The sequence below is a fragment of the Ambystoma mexicanum genome, chromosome 7q (assembly GCF_040938575.1).
Source record: "Ambystoma mexicanum isolate Mex_15411 chromosome 7q, UKY_AmexF1_1, whole genome shotgun sequence".
Classification (NCBI taxonomy): domain Eukaryota; kingdom Metazoa; phylum Chordata; class Amphibia; order Caudata; family Ambystomatidae; genus Ambystoma; species Ambystoma mexicanum.
In genome coordinates, this window is record NC_090941.1 from 411367425 (window position 1) to 411381995 (window position 14571).

The window sequence follows — 14571 nt, forward strand, 5'->3', positions numbered from 1 at the left end:
TCAATAAACTAAAACAATGGCATCACTATCATGGCCAAATTTAGGAGCTTCTTATATCCACAAAAGCATGTTGATATGTAGTGCTCCTCTGGATTGATATTCTTATCAGTTTTATTGCAGATAAAATGCAGCATGGCAATGAAGCGATGGTGAAAGTACCTTGATACATTGACAGGTTTAAGAGAACAGAGTTCTCCTGGTGTTTTTATATCGATTCCGTCTTTATTTTGGTTTGCAGTGGGTAAGAAGTTGTGCAAGTCATCTCAAGCGTACTCTGCACAACTTAAAGTAACAAACCATGTGGATGGGCCTAGGTTACTTATCATACAACCTACATCAGCGTGACATCGGAACCAGTATTCTTTTGTACCACTCGTGTTTGTCAAGGGATTTGTCATACTTGACTGCAAAACTTCATCTTTGTCTTTTATTTTTTTAAGAAGTTGGATGGTGCATATGTTTTAAAAGTTAGAGCCTGTTTTTAATGTGTGTGCAACTCCATAACATAGAGTTGCTAGTTCACTTTCGAATAGGAGATGGAAAATGTATTCAACATTTTGTCTGTCTCTGGGGTCTTCAGAATACATTCTTAAAGCACGATATCCTGATGCACTAATTTGCACAGACCTTTCATCATATCTTCTTCCTTTTCCTGTAGGAAAGAGTAGAGGAAAAGAACGTGCTTTTACACTTTTTCTCCCATATGCTCATTGGGGATCCTTTGGCTTGCTGCATTTGAAATGTTTCTAATGGGATCGTCTATTGTGTCTTTGGAGTGTATCGGGTGAATTGTATACTGGTCTAAAATGTTGGCTGCAGTAGCAGGATCTACATGTTCAAATTGGCCAGTTGTTGGTGAGTATTGAATAATTTGGGTGGTTACTCTTAAGTTTTCCTCTGTTTCTTTCTTTGTAGTATTCATTGTTTTCTTTTAGTTATTGTAGGGCTTGTCTAACTTTGTTTATGTCGACTATTTCAGGGTTGTCCAACATGCGGCCCACGGGCCACAATGCGGCCATCCAAGCCGTTTCATGTGGCCCGTGAGCTCAAAGGTAAAAAAAAACAAAAAATGTGCCAGCGCACAACCTGTAACTTCTTCGGGTGACCCCATGCATAGGGTCACCCAAGGAAGTTACAGTCCTCAGCCACCAACCCAGTTAATTGATTTATTTCTGCAATGTTTGTCGGATCTGTCAAACATTGCAGAAATAAATAAATTAACCCGGTCGTGGCGACCCGGTTAATTTATTTATTTATGAAATGTTTGTCGAATATCCGTCAAACATTGAATAAATAAATAAACGAGGTCATGGGTTCCGGGAAGGCTGGGGCTGGGCCAGGGCCTGCCTTCTCAACCTCGTTTAGCGGGGCTTCCAAAACAAGCCCAACCCCTGCACTCTTGCTTGCAACTCAAACTGCCTCTGCTCAGGCAATGCACCTCTCTCTGCAGCTCTCTCCCCTGCACATCTTTCTGTGCACCGTTCTTCTCTGTGCACCACCCTCTGCTCAGGCAATGCTCCTCTCTCTGCAGCTCTCTCCCCTGCACACCATTTGTTTGCAGCACTCACCTCTGTGCACAACTGTCTGCTCAGCCAATGCACCTCTATCTGCAGCTGCTGTCCCCTGGACACCTTTCTGTGCACCATTCTCCTCTGTGCACCACCCTCTACTCAGGCAATGCACCTTTTGCTGCAGATTTCTCCCCATGTGCTCATTTTTTTGCACCACTCTTCTCCGTGCACCACCCTCTGATCAGCCAGTGAACCTTCCTCTGCAGCTCTCTCCCTGCACACATTTCTGTGCACCACTCTCCTCTGTGTACCACTCTCTTTGCAGCCTGTGCACCTCTCTACATTCCTCTTCCCTGCACACTGCACTCTTCTGGGCACCACTCTCTTCTCAGCAAATGCAGCTGACCTTGCAGATCTCTACGTTGCACACCCTTCTGTGCACAACTCTGCTCTGTGCACCACTAACCGCTCAGCCAATGTACCCCTCTTTGCATCCCTCTCTCAGGCACACCACACCACTCTTCTCAGACAATGCACCTCTTTACAGCTGTCTTCCTGCACACCATTCTTTTCATTACTCTCCTCTGTGCACTACTTTCTGCTCAGATAATGCACCTCTGTTTGCAGCCTTCTGTACTGCACGAGGTTCTACACACCACTGCCCCCTATCTGTCAGCCCAGAGCTTTGGTGCAAGAGGAATTTCCCTGATTTACTGTGTGCACCATTTTCTGGGCAACTCTGTCTTTTGTGCCCTGCTCTTTGCACCTCACCCATCAGTGCACCACTCGGCGCACTTCTCTCATGTATGTATTGCTCTGCATCTCTCCCTCTCTGCTGTACACCTCGCCCTCCCACAGTTTCTTTGTTTATAGTCATTTATAGCGCTGAGGAAGCTAGGGTTTTAAAATGCTAGATAGAGATATAGCAGGTGATCAGAGGCTTAAACACATATTAATTTAAATAGGTGCGGAAAAAAGATGTGTTTGAAAATATTTTATGAGAAGGGTAAAACTAGTTTGTGCTGTTAAAAGTGGGCATTCGCGGATTGCAAAAGCATGCAGCTTGAAATGCAAATGTTTTAACCCCCTCCAACCCCCTTGAAGGTTGTGCAGAATGTATTTTGCTGCAGTCAAGCTCTGAGCAGCTCATCGGGCCCACAGCCCTGCTTTATTGGTGAAAGAAAGAAAAAGTAAGGTGTGCGAGTGGTTGCACACAGAGCCCCTGGTCTTGCGGCAGAATTTATTTTGCTGCAGTCAAGGGGGACAGCGCTGAGCAGCTCAGGTCCACAGCATTCACTGGAGAGGTCAAGTGCGCAGGCCTCTAACCCCAGACTTGTGCGCCCCATCATATCAGGTGCCCACTCAGAGCTTCAGGGGGGGGGGGCGGTTCTGGGTCAGGGCCTGCCTTCTCACCCTCGCTTAGTGGGGCTTCCAGAACGGGCCCAACCCCTGCCCTCTTGCTTGCAACTCATACTTACCTGGCAGGGGAGAATCTGTGATCACAAAGGCAGATCTCCCAGGGGGATTCTCACCCATTGCACATCGGATTTGCTGACCCCTGCTGTGTCCCCAAATGCGGGATACTCGACTGCATTATTTCTGGTAGTGGGGGACAGTGTTTGCGCTTTCCCCTGATTTATTGGTGAAAGAAAGAAAAGGTAAAGTGTGCACTAGCCCTGCTAGGTTGGTTGCACAGAGAGGCCCTGGTCTTGTGGCAGAGAGTCTGAGCGCACTGCCAGTGCGTGCCCACGCGCTGCACTGCCAATGCATTCCCACGTGCTGAATCTCTCACAGGGGTTCACTGGTGGGCCCATGAGAATTCCCAATAGCGATGCCGATATTCAGCTTGTTGGAAAGAAAAAATGGAAAACTGTTGTGGGGTCAATGCAACTTAATAGGAGAATATCACAAGCAACTAACCTTTGATTACTGCCCCTGACACCAAAAGCTATCTTTGGGGCTGCATGGCTATCACTGCCTGTGAAGCTATTGTGTCAGAGGTCACACACTATCGCTTTTTAATATACTGCTTTGCGTAAGGTTATTGACTTTTGGCTAACCGGCCCACTGGGCGACAAAAAGTTAGTGCTTCGGCCCTATATTTAAAAAGGTTGGACAAGCCTGGACTAGTTGTTGCCACTTTTTTTTTTTTTTTGGCACACCATTAATTAGTACAATCAAAGATTGATGTATTGGCCATTGTACTCCTAGAGTTTGTACATTTTCTTTTAGATCTAATGGCAAATATACTACTTTGCCACAGGTGCCCTTTAGTAACTCGGGTGGCAGTGAATTGGCTTATTTCGGTTGAAGGCATATTATAGCTTGAAATGGGTGCACTGTTTGTATTATAATGCTCTCATGCTAGTTAAGCTGTTGGAGAGCTTTTGAAGTGGGAATATTTCTAAGTTATTAGTGATAGCACGTTATGGCATTTGGTTATTGCCAAACTTTGTGTTGCAGTACGTGCAAATTGTTGAGGGGTTAGTTATTTTGCATTTAGTTTCTGCTGTTAGCTATAAAGCTAATTAGAACCATTGGGATTCTTCATCGTCTTCTATTCTATTTTGTAGGCTAGATCTACTATTTTTGTGCACTTTTTATAAAACGTTCTGTGACAACCGACACATATTTGGTATGGTATTTCAGCAGATGTGTTTTGAAATGTACCTATTTCTTTTTTGTATGTCTTCATTAGGATGTTGGTGTGTGAGGTTTTCGGTAATGTTTTCTAAAGGTACAGAATGTTCTAAGTCACTTTCAGTTCCAAAGTATTTACGTCAGATGTGATCTATTTCTTGAAGCAGTTTTTTGGCTGTTCCATGTAGGAAAATGTTATATAAATTTTGCAGTTCGAAAGCAGGACTTTTTGCATAGTGTCGTCGCTGCACACAATTCTGTATAGAAGAATGGTGTGTCCCTAACATTTTGATGTGGTGGAAAGTGCTTTTGCAAGCAGTTCCTAAAATGCAGGCTAATGAATGTCCTTGCAGACCAGTGTGGCTGCGCACTAGACAGGAGTCTATGGTTTAAGATTTAATTTATTTTTTGTCTTTTAGTTTCACATAGTGATTGAGGAATTGCTGTAAAGATTTAAAGGATTGTTGACGTACATTACACATTGAGCTGCTTGTCCATTTGTACACTGGACGTTTTGTTTCGGTATAAGGAGCATTTGGTTCAAAGTTTGTTCGGGACTTTATTTCTATAAGGGTTTCTTTTGCCTTAATGGTGTGTTCCACCATTTCATATCCTCAACCATTATTATCTATGGCAATTGTTTTTCGCTCTTGTTTATAAGCTTCTTCATTGAAGTATGGTTCTGTGCTTCTTGATTTATTGGTGAAAGAAAGAAAAGGTAAAGTGTGCACTAGACCTGCTAGGTTGGCTGCACAGAGAGCCCCTGGTCTTTTGGCAGAGATTCTGAGCGCACTGCCAGTGCGTGCCCTTGTGTGAATCCCTTCACCATCACAAAAGTTTTAATAGGTCTCTATATTGACACTGCGCATGTTTAGAAGTACTTTTTGTAATTTATTGATTCATTTATTTGGTGGTTTCATTCTGTTGAGAATCAATATAAACAATGTTCTCTTTAGTAGAAAAGCGCTGTGTATTAGAGGTTGCAGGATTAGTCTCCTGCGGCAGTTTTTAAGGGTATATTGTGACTTTTCAGATGTTTTTATAAGATTATTAAGAACTCTACGGTGGAAGATTTTCTGTAACATGTATGCTTTACTGTGACTACGTTAATGATAATTATGTGTTATTTATATAGCGCCTTAATCCAAAGCGCTTTACAGAGCACATATTTACATACAATATCGCCCAACCGAAATTGGTACTCATTTATCAACCTCGGAAGGATGAAAGGCTGAGTTGGCCTTGATGGGATTCGAACCTGCGACCTGCAGATCACACTCAGATCTCAGCAGCGAGCGCTCAACCCGCTGAGCTATCTTACGGGCATGCTTAACACTGGTAGATAGATGGTTAGGTTCGTTAGTAGGGCGTTTTTTCTTTGTACATCATTTTTTACATTTCGTTTTTGCAAGCGGGGCCTCATCTATTTTAGTCGTGGCTGGTTTCGTTTTGTTGAGTGAGGTTACTAGCTTTTTTTGTTTTAATGTTTTTCGATAAATTGTTTTAGAGGTGAATGGCCTATATGGTGTAGTTTTAGTCTTCATCTGCTCTATTTTCTCTTTGTTTTCTATGGAGTTGCTTTTTAGTAGGCATTTTGTTGTGTTTTGGGAAGACAGAAAGTTTGCGTTGAAAGGTTGTGCAATGTATATGCATGTATGGTGCATGGGTTTGTGGGTATGATTGTAGAGATGAATAGAGTGCTGTTTGATTGTGAGGTGGAATATTAGGTGTGGTTGGGAAGGTTGTGAGAGTAAGAGTCTACAGGGGTGTGATGGTGTTTGGTTAGTGAGTAAGGGAGTGGTGGTGTGATGGAATCTGTAGGGTGATTGTGCTGTTTTGAGCAAAAGAGTGGGAGTTGCAATGGTGCTGTGTAGATGGGAATAGTAAGAGTGTGATTGGTGGAATATAATGGGCTAGAGTGAAAGAAATGTTGGTTTGAAAAGAGTAGTCTGGGGTAATATGTATTGGAACTGTGCTGTTATATTTACATACATATACATGGTAAATTAATGTGCTTACTTTGTTGGATGCAAAGGGTATTCGGTTTTTGTGTTTTCTTCAGTAATGTACTTCTTTCCTGTAATTGTAAAAAAAAGTTAGTGGGGCTATGTGGTAATGGCGAAGTATTTTTAGTAAGCAAGGTTCATATTGAAGCAAGGAGGAGTGGTGGGGGAAAACAGTTAATTCAATTGGTGGATGGTTAAAAATGGTTTGCTTTTACGATCATTTTCATGAAAGTTGAGAAATGTGCATGTTTATTTGTAGAAGCTCTAACGTTTTGTAAAAGGCAAGAGAAGTTGTTGGAAAAGATTTGTAGTAGCCTTTTAAATGGCAGTTGGTGTGTGTGTGTAAGTTTAATATGTTAGAAGCATATGCATACATGATGCATTCTTATCTGTAGGTGTTTCTGTAGTCCTAGATATTTTGGTTGTGTTCTCGGGCTTGTAGTTCTACTTTTTGCATTGTGAAAGTTGGAGTATAAGTCACAGAATGGAGAGAAAAATATGACTGCATAAGCAGCTTAAGATTTGAATGGGTTATGTTAGGAAGTATACATGTACTGTCAATAGATTAAACTGGCGCACACTGAGTGCCATTTACAAATGGTGTACACATCTATTGTAACTGCTTTTACTTTCTTTTATGAAAGTCACAGTGTTGCTGTAATCACAGATATGCATTTTTGAACTTTCTTTAAAATGCTTAAAAATATTTTTGAAAAACACAGCATTGTATATGTTTATTTGATATACATGCCACAGTTTTGAATCTTGAAGTTGTCGTGCTTTTTGTCTTTGCATCTTGGGAGTTGTAGTTTGAGTTTTATAATGTGCAAAGTTAATTGGAAAGGAAAGAATGCAAAGGAAAAAATAAAGACTGAATAAGGATCTATAGATTGGAATGAGTGATGTTGGGATGTATGCATATGCTGCCAACGTATCTGAGTGCCAATTAAAAATGATCTAAATATCTATTTTATATGATTTTCCTTTATTTTATGAAACAGTGACCCAGTTCTGCTATACATGCACATATACATTTTTTTACTTTCATCACAATGATTGTAACTAGAAACATTTTGAAGTGCACAGCATTGTAATTGTTTGCTGCTTCATGTGAGCAGGTGATGAATGCTGTTAGATGCAGATCTTGTTGAATCTGGAAAAAGAAATCTTGGACAGTTGCACAGTAGTTTTTGATGGAGATCCCTTTCATTAACAGGATCTATGTACTCAGAGTTCAAGTGTACATTTGAAGTGAAATGACACAGTTAGGTGTAGAGGTTTTGGATGTGATTGAGGGATGGATGTGTGACTCTTTGAAAGCAGCCAATGAGGGAGTGTTGAGAACATGGAAGTGGGAAGGGTAGAAGGGCTGCTCCTGTGCTACGGGGTCCGTAGACACCGCAGGAGTCTGCAGACGGCAGGTGCCACATCTGGGTCTTTTGTGGATGCCTGGCATGGAAAGGGGACTGTGGGGATTAGCCAGTCATGTTTGCTGGGTGTGCTATACAGGAAGAGAAGGTAGCAGGAGTTTTGTTTGCAGGAATTGTGAGAGCACCGACAATGGCTATGGCTATGTGTTTGAAAAGGCAGACTGTGTGGATGCTTGGGGCCTCTTCAATTCAGTCATTGAAGGTGTATGCTGAAAATCATGGCATCCTTGGGAATATTGGATTGGCAGAAGTGGACGTTTTGTGGCATGCAGTTTGTGGCTTAAACTGTACAAGTTTCTTTTCATTCTGTGAGATTATGGCTCACTTTAAATGTCCAGACATTGTGATTGTGCATTGTGGAGAGAGCAGTTTAGGGTTTGTGACTCCATGTCTTTGCAGGTTGCCCTGATGGATTTCTTTAAAAGCCTAATGCAACTGTTTCCTGCTGCTAAGATTATTGTTTCTGAAATAAAGCAGAGGCAAACATGGAGATGTCCAACAAACATTGTCAGTCCACAAATTGAAGAATCGGAGCAGCTTGTCAATAAGCAGTATCTGATTTTTTATATGCTGTTGGAATGTCATCTTTTGAGAATGACATTTTCCTTTCCATTATTAGGAATACATTGAAAATGTTCCTGTAATAACATTGTAAAGGAAGATGTAGAGTGTGCAGTACTACAATACATAAAAGCAAAAAAAGGAAAAAAGGCGCTTATTAACAAACCCCCAAAAAAGGTTCTTTTCCGAGTCACAACTAAAGATGAAATAACTTGAATTGTGGTTAATTCTCCCCCTGCACCCTTTAAGTGGCGGTGACGTCCGCAGACACCGCAGTAGTTCACGGACGCACGGCCCCATCCGGGTCTTTGAGGGTTGCCTGACATGTAAAGGGGACTGCGGAGACCGTGGACAGTAGTGGATGTCCGCAGACAGCGGGGGATCAGTCCTGGGTGTAGTGTATAGGAAGAGAGGGTAGCAGGAGGGTTGTGAGGGGATTGAAAAGGCTTTTGGATTTGGGGGACTCTTGGGTTCATTAGTTGAAGGTGTATGCTGAGCATTGTGGAATAGCCAAAAATCTTGCATTCCCTGAATTGGAAGTGTTCTGGTATGGAGTGCCAGGCATGAAGTGGGTGGACTTGCTCCCATTCTGTGCAAATATGGTTGAATTGAAACATCTGGATATTATTATTATTCATTGTGGGGGCAACAGTTTGGGGAACGTAACTGGAATTGCATTGCAGTTTGCAATGAAGGAGACATTGGGAAAGTTGAAGGAAATGTTCCTTAATTCAAAAATTATTTTTTCAAGTATTGCCCAGAGGCAGATGTGGATGCGTTCCAGTTCATGTGTTCCGCAAATGGAAAAGTGAGGCACAACGTCAAAGCAGTGTGTGCTTTTGTTCGAGATGTTGGCATGACATTGTCTCATAATGAGAATATTAAATTTTGATTGGGGCAACATTTTCCGGCAAGATGGAGTCCATCTAACTGATATGAGTAATCAGATTTTTCAAAATGCTTTGAAGCAGTTTTTGTGAAAGTGGGAAGAAATATTTAAACTCAGTGAAATGTTTTCTTAGTTCAGTTTGTAAAACTCAAAAAATATACATATAAAAGCCAAGAACACAAAAGTTTATTTTAAGAGCCATCCTTTTTGAATGCAAAACAGTTAAAATAATTTCAAGCGTCCCACGCCTGTTATTATTTAGGTGTTTGCGCACTACTGCGTTGTCCACAGTCTATGCAGGTTGCACAGGGGCCTGTGACTTTTTTTCTCACTTCTATTTTTTAACAGTGAAAGGTTGCTCCTAAAGGAACAATTTCTGTGTGTTTTTTCAATTCTGTATTTTTTTGGCGGTGGCAACGTTGGGGAGCGAAGGGGCACCAACCACGGACGAAGGGGCAGGTGGAGAGAGGAAGATGTTGGGTGGGCCTCAATCAGGTAGGTGGCAGTGTTTCTTATGGTCCTTGACCGCAGCCGCGAAAGCACTCTGATACTGCTCCCCCTACAGATCGGTGCTTCACAGTACATGCATAGCATTGTGACCCTCGAAAGCTAAGGGTCAGCAGCGTTCTGTATGGCCTTTGAAGCTGCCGCTGGGATCCTCTGCCCTAAAGGAGTATCCATTGTGGTGACAGGAGCAGATGAAGATGATGGGGTCGAGGAAGTCAACCGGCTCTTACCTGAGGAAGGTATCGCCTTTCTCAGAGCAGTCGCGTGGGTCATTTTGGTGTGGTGCCTCATCGAAGTAGTCCCATACGAGTACAAACCCGGTTTCCGGTGACTGAGTAGTCAATGCATCGAACCTTGCTTGCCTTTGGGACATTTCCAACAGCTGTGAAAAATGTCCACACACAGGACCCACTCAGAGTACTGGTGATGGGGACTTCCTCCACTTCATCCTCTTCTTCCTCTTGATCCTCTTTTGTATCACCGCGCCTGTTCCCCTCTCCAGGCCCTCCAGATGATGATGACGATGGTGATAGGGGTGGCTGGGAAGAAGCAATGGTCATAAAAGATGCCATGGTCTCCAAGAACAAGTTCTGCAAAAAGAAATGTGCCCAGCGGTGAAACAAGCGCTCTCTTCTGGATAGCCAGATTGAGAATTAGGAAAAGTAGTGGGTGGGTGGGTCTCTTCTGAGGAACCTTCGTGAACCTTCATACTGTCCGCAGACTACTGAGTCGAAAATAGGCCTTGAAAAGTTGTAAAAAGTTGCCAGATTAACGTAGGATGGATCTGGTAGCTGTGCAAGGGTAAGTAAAGTTTGTGCTTGAAACACCATAGATTGGCTGGAAAAGCACTTTTAAACTGGCCATGGACACCATTTGTGTACTCTGCCATCACGCTGCATGGGGGTTTGGACACCTTTCAGGTGGGAATCGCAGTGCGCATGCGCTGGAAGTCAATAGACCAGGCATGGTGTCCACGGACTAAGTAATAGTGCATAATGCGAAACCAGACATGTCCGGACATCGTCCCTGTCTGGGGGCACCTCTATTTTGTGTGCAGACACCCGGACATTGGTAGTGTCCGCGGAATCATAATGGGAGTTAAAAAAAAATAGGAAACGTTACACAACAATAAAGAAAAAATGTATAGTACGAACAATATATTTATTCAAGAAAGGGCTGGTGTATCGGAATGGGAAACATTAATGGGAGAATCAGGAACTTTTGTACAATAATTATGAGGGGAGGAAGGGAGTGAGGTTTCATCATAGCGTCTTTTATTAAAATGTTCAGAATTTGCTAGGGATGATTTCTGGGGACAGGTGCAAGAAGGACAGTGATATGGAAAATGTTTAATCACATGATTTTTCACATACTGTAAAAGTTCTTCTAATGTGCTGGACAAGTTCATGATTTGATTATTTAGAGTTGGGGATAGGGCTTCTGTTTGTGATTCTGGGGATTGGGTATGATTAAAGTGGGGCGTGGTTTCATCATGAAAACTACATACTGTAAGAAAAATAGAAATTATTTTAGTAAGGTGTGTACAAAATACATTATTTGTTTACATTAAAATATCTATTGTATACCATTGGAAATGTTATCGTCGCTCATTTCTTGTTTTTAGAAGTTTTCTAACCATTTAAGTTTGCTTGCCATTTATCAGAGAGAAAAAAAAGGGCTTCTGTCTTATCAATAAAACAGGATATTATATAGAGCACTATCACCACAGGCATCATGGTGCATCAGTCTATCCACAAGGACGAGGCCTTATTCAAAAAGATGGGTTTTTAGGTCACGCCTAAAAAGATCAAAATCCATGGTCTGCCACAGGGGTAACGGTAGAGAATTCCAAAGTTTCAGGCTTGCAAAAGAGAAAGCCTGTCCTCCCATCCACTCTTTGCCATAGCTCGGAATACACAGCAGCACCGCGTCCATAGACCTAAGTACTTGCGTTGGATGATACTGCTCAAGTTTCTCCTATATGGACAGACAGCCTTTGACATTTAAGGCTTGATGAATAATACAAGCCGCGTTACATTTTATTCGTGCAGAGACCGGCAGCCAACGAAGTGACTGACGGGCAGTTATACGCTGGCCAAAATGAATACTTTTAACCACAAGGACCGGTGCATTTTGAAGGACCTGAAATGGTTTATCTGGTATGCGGGCTGGGTGAGGTAGATGGCATTGCAATAGCCAATACTACCATTTAACCAATGCCTTAGACCGAGTTTATCTGGCTACGCATAGTCAGAGTTGAGGAGATCTTTACCCCAAGATTCCGGACCATCCCTGCCGGGACCGCCAATGGTCCCATCAGAGACAGCCAGAAATCAGATGTCCAGTTCTCTGCAGCCCCTTAGGGGCCGATAATCAAGACCTCAGTTTTGCGGCCGTTCAATTTCAGCCAATAATAACACATGTTTATATAATGTAAGCTAATCGAGAAATAGATACAATGCATTTACTATTTAGTTAGAATGTGTTGTCCAATAAGCACCTGGTGTTTCTCAATTTGTATGCAGAGTTGTAGTGAGGGGATTATGTGAATTGTACAGTTATGGTTTGTGATTGGTGCGTTCAATTGTAACGTGTGTTAAATAAGAAAGAATGCTTGTTTTTTGACGTATCTGTACAAAAAGGTATATTTGCATGTTTTAAACATTACTTGTGGTTTTATGTACATCAGTTTGTGGTTGCTGGGTGCATCTTTTTTGGTTCATCCATATGATTCTGAGCCTTGTAAATGCTGCCCGACGTCTGTGGACTACTGCGCTGTCCACGGACTCCATATCATACATATTCGGGGGGAGGCGTATAATATAAGGAACTTATAGCAGAATAAAGGAACACTAGTAAAAACCTATGAAATTCACTGAACAAACATAGTTAATGAGACGTTCTGGTTAAGTTGCACTACCAAAACGCCATGAAATTCGGGGGCGTGGCCAGCAGCGAGATGGGAAAGACGTGAGTCTCTCCGGCTCCCGTGGCCGCACCACACATCCTGAGGAAAACGCCTGATTTCTGGCTAAATTAGGTTCAAGAACACCTCTGTCGGGCGCCGGACATCCTCGTGCACAAGCTGGGAAGAAAGCAGCTCAAACCGCGATCGAATCCCCGAGCTGGAGCTCGAAGAACTTTGCACGAGCGCCAAACCAGCCCGCCTTCAAGATGGCCGCCTGCAGACACTGAAGCCGGGAAGCGGAGCTCCACTGAAGCGGCGCCCTGCTCGCCGCCTGTCCACTGGTGTCGGCGGAGGAGAAGCGCGGCCCCCCTGGGAGGGCTCCGGCAGCGCTCCGATACGTGGGCGGGCCTCGGCGCACCTGTGCGCCCCTGTCGTGGTGAGACGCCCTCAGTGCCGCAAAGGAGAGCCGTGCACCCCCCCCCAAACAGCGCTGCGGGAGGGGCGGATGGTGACAGGGAGACTGAACGGGGCCTGCGAGTCGTGGCTCGGAGGACCTGCGATGAGCGGCTGCGGCGCTGCGTACTGGAGCCCGCCAACAGCCTGATCTCACAAGGAGCCTGGAGGAGAGCGACGCACCGACGAGCGGGGCCTGCTAACAAGACACCACCCAGGGGAGGCCTGCGGCGGCTGAGCACCACACGCAAACAGCGGACACGCTATTGGAGGTAGGAGGACACGCGAACTGCACCACCCAAATAGGCCCACCCCAGAAGTGAGCGGGCCGGTCCTCGGTCCGCCATACTATCCACACTGACACTGACCGGGGCGGCGAGGGGGCCCACGGCAGGGGGAAGGCCGCGCCCATAACTGGAGGACTGCAGCCCCACACGCAGTGGCTATGAAGCGGTAGCACACCACCCAAACAAAGGCCACTCGACCCAGAGAGAGCCCCCCCATAGGGTGTGGGCCCCGCACGCACCGCTCCAACCCCCAGGACACCAGGAAGAAAAGACCGAGGCCAGGGACTAAGTGCTGCAGGCCAACCATGAGGCAATCAGACCCAAAGTAGAAAGGCTCACTGCTGTCGAATAAGACACGGGGGGTCACGACCGGACCATATTCCGCAGAGGCCTCCAAACGCAATCCCAGAGCCAACAGCCCAAGAGTGGGTGGACAAAACATACCGATATCCAGCCACCACAGGAGGAGCACCACGCAAAGACCACAGACGCAAGGTGCAACGGGAACCATGGGAAAAGAGAAATCCAGAAAGCAGCCCACTCAAAGCAGAATGGATCAATACACCATTCCCCCACTGCAGGCCCCCGACTTACACGCTCTATCCTCAGAAGATGCAGAATCAGAACATATAATCTCCCTGAAGGACGTAATGACCGCCATTGCAGATTCCCGCACATCAATGGAACAAAAAATGGACGGGATCAGCATGGATGTGTCCCTCCTCAGGCACGACCTTCAAAAACTGACGGCCCGCACCGGGGAGGCCGAACATCGTATATCCAACACTGAGGATAGATTGAACATCGTGCAACAACAGCTCCAAAATGTCACATCTAAACTGAAGGTGCTGGAGGACAGAATTGAAGACGGAGAGGGTAGATCCAGACGCAACAACGTGCGCATTCTCGGCATACACGAGAGAGCCGAAGGCCCCTGCATGGAGCTCTTTTTGGAGCAATGGTTGACCGACCTGTACGAGCCGGACGCCTTCTCCAAGTTCTTCTCCATAGAAAGGGCACACAGAGTACCCACAGGCAGACCTCAACCCGGCGCGCCTCCGCGCACGATAATCGCAAAGTTTTTGAACTACAGGGACCGTGATGCCCTACTACAGCATGCACGTGCGAAAGGCGCTGTCACATTTAACGGCTCCAAAGTTGCCTTCTTTCCCGACTACACCAGGGACGTCCAAAAGGCGAGACAATCCTTCGATCATCTCAAGAAACAGCTGCAAACAATGGGAGTGAAGTATGGCCTGCTCTTCCCGGCGCAACTCAAGATATATCATAAAGGGACAACGGTCCACTTTAACGACCCCAAGGAGGCCTGGCGATGGGCTGAACAAAACATAGACGGAAACTGGTCCGCCCCCCGTGCC

The 14571-nt window shown here is 44.7% G+C and overlaps 1 protein-coding gene and 1 non-coding gene across 5 annotated transcripts in view; both read left to right on the forward strand.

Annotated features, from left to right (window-relative positions):
- The window catches only part of DIAPH3 (diaphanous related formin 3), a 2562783-nt gene that overhangs the window by 2219874 nt on the left and 328338 nt on the right, over positions 1–14571 (forward strand). The window lies entirely within an intron of this gene.
- On the forward strand, positions 2982–3145 carry LOC138528918 (U1 spliceosomal RNA). The gene has a single exon (XR_011284317.1). It is a non-coding gene; the product is annotated as a U1 spliceosomal RNA (small nuclear RNA).